Source organism: Apteryx rowi, unplaced genomic scaffold (genome assembly GCF_003343035.1).
Source record: "Apteryx rowi isolate R43461 unplaced genomic scaffold, aptRow1 scaffold_403, whole genome shotgun sequence".
NCBI lineage: Eukaryota > Metazoa > Chordata > Aves > Apterygiformes > Apterygidae > Apteryx > Apteryx rowi.
The window spans coordinates 619,146-626,869 of NW_020450562.1; positions in this window are offsets into that span (position 1 = coordinate 619,146).

Genomic DNA, 7,724 nt, shown 5'->3' on the forward strand with positions numbered 1-7,724 from the left:
ACTGGAACAGGTTGCCCCGAGAGGTGGTGGAGTCTCCTTCTCTGGAGATATTCAAAACCCGTCTGGACGCGATCCTGTGCAACGTGCTCTAGGTGACCCTGCTTGAGCAGGGGGCTTGGACTAGACGATCTCTAGAGGTCCCTTCCAACCTCAACCATTCTGTGATTCTGTGATTCTGTGATTCTGTAAGGCTCTGGAACAGCCTTCCAACAGAAATGGGAACAAAATAGCCCCATAGCTATGGGGCTTGATCAGTGTGTATGAACAAATTAAAAAAAAAAGAATTGTATTAAGTGTCTGGGAATTAAGTGTCAAGGGAAGATGGCTCATGAAATCCYCTTCTTGTCCTGTTTTTTCAAAGTGAGTTGATAGTGGTCAGTCTCTGATTATACCTCTTAAAATGTTGGAAGCTGGATAAAAACTGATCTCCTTTTCAGTACTGCTACTGAAGTTTGACTTTCCTCTTCTACTGAGGACATGTGAGTAAAAGGAAGATGGACATAACACATTTGCTCATGCAAATTGTTAAGCACTCTGGCCCTGGTGGAAAAAAGCACTTAAAGAACATTTGTATTCCCACTGATTTCATATATAGGTATACCTTACTGTTAAAGTTGGTAAAATGTGTCTTATTTGATCAAACTTAGTAGCTGTGAACTTAATATCAAGGTTTCCTAAATCACACTGCTTGGAGGGAAAGTGACAGCCACGGCCTCCATGAATTAATGGAAAATATTTTAGTTGTCCTGCTTCTCTGTTTTTACTGATGTTTTGAAGCATAGTAAAGAGTAGTGATCTGAAGAGCAGTCATATAGTAAAGTGKAAAAAAATGAGGGGTTAACATTATGCAAAGTGCATAATGTTAGCATCCCTCAATTGAAAGATGAATTCTGGAGCATGTGATCTACTTTCCTCTCAATTACCAATAAATGAGAGATAAAACCAGTGAAACCAATGCAGCAAAAGCGGAGAAGAGTCAGGCCTCTTGTGAGTGGAAAAAATGATGAAGGGCAAAAGTCGCTTTTATCCGCAGAATGTAATGTTAGTTAAATAGCACTAATTTGAGGTTCATAGGTAATTAGATATATAGCCATTTAAGAGATACTTAAAAAGAGCAATGAGAAAGACTTTCTGGCTGCTACTGTACTATCAAGACTTTTCTTCTGGAAGTGCTTAAAAATGAAAAATTTTGTAAATTAAATCCAAGATGAAATCCCAATATATATCATTCTCCAGTGTACAATGGAGAACACAGGCACCTTTCTTTTTTTGCCCAGTAATGAAATACTTGAACTGAAGACTGATTTTTGTGTTTAAATTGACATAATTAATTTATGCTGTTGATATGTAATAATAGAAAAACTGTGCTAAATTCATCACTGTTCCATCCGCCCAGGTCTTCTGAAGTTAGTGGGGTTTACCAAGTGCACAATAAAAGCTTATATATCATTCCCTTCATCAATTGCATTAAAGGTTATTTTACTCTATGTCATGCCATATTCAGACCCTCAGATATGATTCAGTTTTTGCAAAGTGCTTGATTCTGGCAAGACTCTTTGTCTTTGCCACAATGGCACTTAGGTTACCGAAGCAGAGGGTGATTTAGGATACTAAAGTAGTTCATAAATGGTTATAGAGGTTCTGTCTACTCTTGCTTATAGTAATAAAACACATTACTAACATTTAAATGACCTAATGTAAAAATACCGTGGAAAAATTAGCGTAGTATATTGTAGCAAGGTGCCTATCACCATTTCCTGGAACAGACGGAACAGATGTTCAATATTGTGCTGGTGAAACTTGCGGTTGGTTTTATCCTCCTCATGTCTTACAAGGTCATTTTAACTAATATATTGCATTGCTTGTCATGTGTGAGAGAAAATCTATAAGGTAGAAATCTTTGCTGGAGAGGGGGCGGTAAAAACCATCTATTTTGTAAGTGTTATTGGCCTGGGTTAGAATGACCATAATTAAGATTACCAATTAGAGAAGTGTTTTCCTTTTTGGCTCCTGGTAAGGCTGGACTGTTGGAATCAGCTGTGTTTGTACTGACTGCAAAGTGTCCCTAARGAAAAAATATATCAGGCTGAGAATTGCTTTGTGGTGTCATTTGTTTTTATAGGAAGTTCATCCAAACTTCTAACTACTGCTAATATCRTCAGCCAGCTGAAGCAATATGGCTCATTAAATATAAAAATCTTAAAATCTGCCACTTGATAGTATGAGGTATAATAGATGTATTTATTCCTGTAACCTATCTTTGGGGAATACTCTAGTGTTTGGAGGTGAATTTATGTTTTTCCTCTGCAAATACACCTGCTGTAGAAAAGTTCCATTTATTTTTTCCCCCTTTCTCTTATTTGCAAGTGGACCCCAGACAGTTTTGTTTCCTCGTTGTATCAGTGTCCGAAACCCTGAGGAACTTGTGTGATAGTAACTTGTGTGATAGAATTGAGCATGTTATTAATGTGTTTGACTGAGCATGACATAAGAGTGATCGATACTTCTAGCCATTGTGAGTTGTAAAAATGCAGTTCAGAAAGCACCATCCATTTAAAGCTTTCTTTTGCCACTGTACGTGCTGAGAGTCCAGTTTTACAAAATCACAAATATGAACAAGTCTTGTAAAACCATCTTCTTGACTTAATAAATAACATAGTCCTTTCAGGGCCCTATCAGTTATCCTTTGGCTGTCGGCTGAGGGATACAACTGTGTTTATGCTGTATTTCAATTTTTGTTGCATTAAAAAGCATGTATTAAAAGAAGTGCTCAAGCACAAAATTTCTCTCAACATTAGTGTGATTTTTAGCTAATTGCACTGACCAGTGAGGACAAAGAAAGCCAGCCCTGAACAATGCCCCTTGAACATAGGCTGTGCTCTAAAAGTCAGGGGACTAGAAAGTTTTGTGGAGGTGCTGCACCTGAGAGAGACTGCTGGGCATCTAGACCTACCTTCAGCGACGTGCTGCTCGCGTGCCCTGAGACCGTCACAGGTAGGAGTTTGCTGGCAAAAATAACCTTGATAGCTTCGTCTGGTGTTGCTGACTGGGCAGAAGAGTGGCCATCACCCACACAGGAAAAACCCCAGATACGTCAAGCTTTAGAGATCGCTGTCAGTGTCATTCATAGTGCTCCATAAACTTTTACCTTTGGGGTCCTACCTTTGATTTTGCCTCCTAGGTTTGAACGTAGGCTAACTCATTCTCATCTAAATCTCTAGCTGAGTTTTTGGAAGAATGTGTAAAATTTGTCACCTCAGTTCAGACAGAAATCAAAGCTGCATCCCAGCCCTCCCTCACAGGTGTCTGATACAGCAGCTTTATATGTATGGGTGGAAAGAAGCCCTGCAGCAACCCAAATTCATATCCTCTCAGACCAGAGCAGGCCTGGATGTTGCTGGTGGCTGTTGGCACTTGGACACGCCTCTTTTATGGGTAGTCACTAAAAGCCTTGCTTAAGCTTATGAGTGTGCTAGCCACTTTTCGTTTGTATTAAGTGGAGGAAAATGAAATGTTTAACCATCACTGCAAAAGCAGACCCTACTGCCCAAAGCATGAATGAGCATGTCAAGATCTGTGGAGAGGAGGAGGCTGCATTTCCATGATACATGGCCTTACGTGATAGTGTGGTCTTAAAATATTACCAGCTCTTCTCCATTCCTGCCCGCCTGCTCCCCTTGCTGTCTTCTCAGCTGAAAAGCTAAGCCTTTTTATATTACAAGTTTTATAGCACTTTTCCATATCTAAATTTGCCTTTCTCTTTTATTTGGATATCTGAAAAAGTTAAATGGCTTTTGACTGGAAATATTCAGGCACCCTGATGCGCTGGTCACTTTTACATTGCTCACTAGGTGGCAGTAAGATGTTGTTATTACAGATTAAAAAAATTGCAGATGTGTATTCTGCAAGTGCCTATAATGTCTTAAAATCTGAAGGTCTAATATCAGAAGCTTGTTTTTTGCTAAAATATGAAATCCACAGATATRGGAAGTGCAAGATGAAAAGCAGTTACATTCAATACTCATTAACAATCCCAGTTCCTCTGAATTCATTACAACAATAAAGGAGATCAACCTTGTGTAAGCTCTCAGTAAGAAATTTTCTCTATTATATCTCTGAGAGGACAAATATTGAGGAAACTAAAGTGGTGTCTTAAGAAGGAGGACAAAATAAGAAAAAAAGTAGCCATAACACTCTTGGTGAAAGAGGCAGATATTTGTAACATAAGATAACTTTTAACCTGGTCACTMTTGAGTATTGAAATGAATACTGGATTTTTGTTTTTGCTTTCTTTTGTCAACTACAGACATTTTTCTAAGAGTTTAAATAGAAGTCCAGAAAGGTACTTTAACTAAGCTGAATATAGTGTAGGGGTCTTCATTCTTTCTCTTTTTGTACTGTTTCTGAAATCTCTTTGCTCCATTTAGAATTAGTATGAATAAATGAAGAAGTTACCATTTTTTGTGGTAATATCCTCATCCATTCCAATTTTATTTTTCACACATTTCAGAGATTCAACTATTTCATCTTGTCCTTTTGGAATAATATAATGGCCCAGTAATTTCCTTGCCTAGGAAAGGTATATGCCTTGGTATAATGTAAGGGCCCAATAATTTCCTTGCAAGGCAAAATTTCTTAGTCATTGGAAATGAAGTAGATCTAATATATTTGTTCCCTGGTATATCTGTTGAATGTCCTTCAATTAGTTCATGTGTTCTGCACGGTTTAATTTAGCGTATAATTTCTATTGACAATGAACTGTACGTGAACTTAGGTCAGTGCTAACATAACCCTGGTGCAAGTCAAAGCTCCTCCTCTGCTTTGGACTGCCAGCTTTCCGAGAGACCTTGGGAAGCCATGCCTCTGTGCAAGAGCCAATATTTGATCTACCACAGCTAAATTTGAAAGAGTACTATCTTGTTTTTCCATGACTAAAGAAAAAAGCCTGTAGTTTCCACCTAGGAGTTTTATATAGTATTGCTTGCTTACGTTTTCTTCAAAAGTCTTTGTCTTCTTGCAGGTTTAGAAATACAGAACTCTAAGTGAACACATAGGGATTTGATGATACTGCACTTAATGTACTTTTGCTTATACCCTACAATCTCATTCACCATTACAGAATGAAAAGATGGAGGAAAATACATTTATAAGATCCTAATATCTGATACAGTTCTGTGCTGCTGACTTTCTTATATCTGCTGCTCCCTTCCTTAAAGCCTATAAAAAGACAGTATGCAACTTAAACACTTAAAAAAATTAAAATAAAAGAATACAAATCAAAATACTATGACCTTTTTCTTCAGCATGGAATCTAAAGAGTTAATATGGTAAAAAAAGGCAATGGATAGGTTCATGCCATTGGGTGATTTGAAAATAAAATAAGAGTTCTGCTTCCTACTGTTAAGTATGGACACAGCTCCTGTTAATGCTGAGGGATGTTCCCTGTGCTTTTAGAGAGAATAATACCATCCTGATTTTGGGATGGGTAGCTCAGAATCCTGCCAAAGCTGCAGCTGTCTTATCAAAGTATATATATCTGAAACATCCATTGAGTGGATGTTTCAGAGATGATGGAGATGATGCTAAATACACCCTATTTCTAAAAAGATTTAAAAACTGTTAAAACTTCAGAGATTTTTAGGATGGTAAGTATTGGAAAGACAAATAAAATGACATGTTGACTGGCTACAGAGCTAACTATTAAATAGAATGATTCCTCAGGCCGATGCTTTGATGTTGTTATTAAAAGAAAAGCCAACCGAGTGAGCTGTAGTTCCCAGTTAAGAAAGCTGATAACACAAAATAGTGTTAGGGACAGAGTTCCCCCCCTGGACCTGGCTATTGATTTCTGAGGTAGGATTTCTGCCAGATGGTGTTTTTAAAGTAAATGACACAAGTTGCACTTAAAAAAAAAAAAGAAAAAAACCCAAGTTCCATATCATTTGATCGTCCTGTAGGAAGGCAGTTTTCAAGGTCCTTTGCAACATTTGCTGCCATTTGACAGAGCATTTTAGTTTTGGTGCATCTGTAGCCGTTGCACGAACAGACTGGAACATTTTACTGTTCAGCGTGGAATAATTCATTTAAAAAAAGCCTAATTAAAAAATACCTGAAATCACCTCTTTGGTGATTTCATTTTTATGACCTATAAGGTTGTTTTACTGTACTTTTCAGAAAACCTGACACGCGGCTTTGTGAGCCACATGTGAATAGCTCGCCGCAGGTAACAGTTGTTCATATTTACCAAATCATTTATTAAGGATCGCTAGCTCATTATAATCCCAAGCTTGGTCATGCTTCGGCTCCTCCATGGGAGGGAAAAGGCTGTCCTGCTGCCAACCCTTCCTCCCCTTCCTCCTCGCTAAGAGAACACACTGCCTAGACCTGTTTGCGTGCTAGATGGAGGTTGTTTTGTTTTTGGAAAAATTCCTAAGAAAGAATGGACCGAAGGCTCCATGCGACAGAGGGGATAATCGGTCAGCTCATGTCCGAAATCCTTCTGCACCCAGGCGACGAAGGTGCAAGGCTGCCCTGTCTATAGCTACAGAGGCCAGCTGTTCGTCACAAGTTATAAGGGTTTTGCTTTTAGCCTGAAAGTCCCAGGTTTGGAGCCTGCTGTCAGCAACAGTGACAATAAATGCAAATGAACAGGGTGAGATTTGCTCTGTAGCACAGATCTGCCCCACCAGCTGCCCAGCAGAGGAAATACGTGGGCAGAAACTGCCCCCTTTCCCTCACCCCCAGTGGCACTGAAAAGCCCCGAACCTGCCAGGTAATCCGTTTCCTGGAATTTCCCCTTGCATTTGCAAATAAATCTGCGGCCTATTGCAAAGACAAACATGTAACATGAAAAACCCACCTCAGCTGTAAGAGTGTCCCTACAAGAAAGAAAGTGATGAGTCATGTGCCCTGCGCTGCTGTGCCATATCACCAAATCCGAATGTTAAAAAGGCAGGAGGTTAGCGATGGCAACAGCAATCAGATTTGGAGATCTTTAGATTTGTCTGGTTCCTTTTGCACGTCTAGGATTCGCATTTTGGGCTTTCTTCCTAGTCAGGGAGGCTGAAAACTTTTATTTGTTGTAAATGAAAATGAAGTTTTTGCGTAATTGTGAGGCTTTCGAGGGAGGGACTTTAAGAAAATAACCATATATAGCGATGCTCCTACAGAATTGCTTTCAGCCTTTGGGCAGCTAAAGCCTTGAAGACTTCTCCTCTTTTTGCCAAGGGGCAGATTTGGTCTTCGGCTGCACCCTTGCTCAAGGCTGGATGTAACTGCAGAGCGAAAGGAGGACTGCGTGGCTGCTGAGCATGCCTCGTGCCGTGCGTGTGTGGCCGTGAGCTGGCTGAGGGGATCAAAGCGGCTCCTGCCATCCCCTCCTGCCCGCGCAGTGCGGGCATGCCTCCTTGCTGGGCCAGAGCATGGGAGCAGGGGGCTGATGCTGAAACCGCCGGGTCGGAGTCCTGACATCCTCAGGAGGAATCTTAAATTATTCTAATTCCATTCTGCCTAAAGTACATCTCTCTCCTATCTAAATACCTGCAGGAGCCCCATTCAGGGCTGGCTTCAGATGAACCATCATCTGTGAAAGGTCAGCTCGGAAGCCTGAGGTAATTAACACGAAAGAAACTGAGCCAAGCCTGGACATCAGGGCTTAGAATATATCAAGGGACACAAATATGTTAAAATAGCATGTAAAATGAAATTTAATGGGAAAAAAAGAA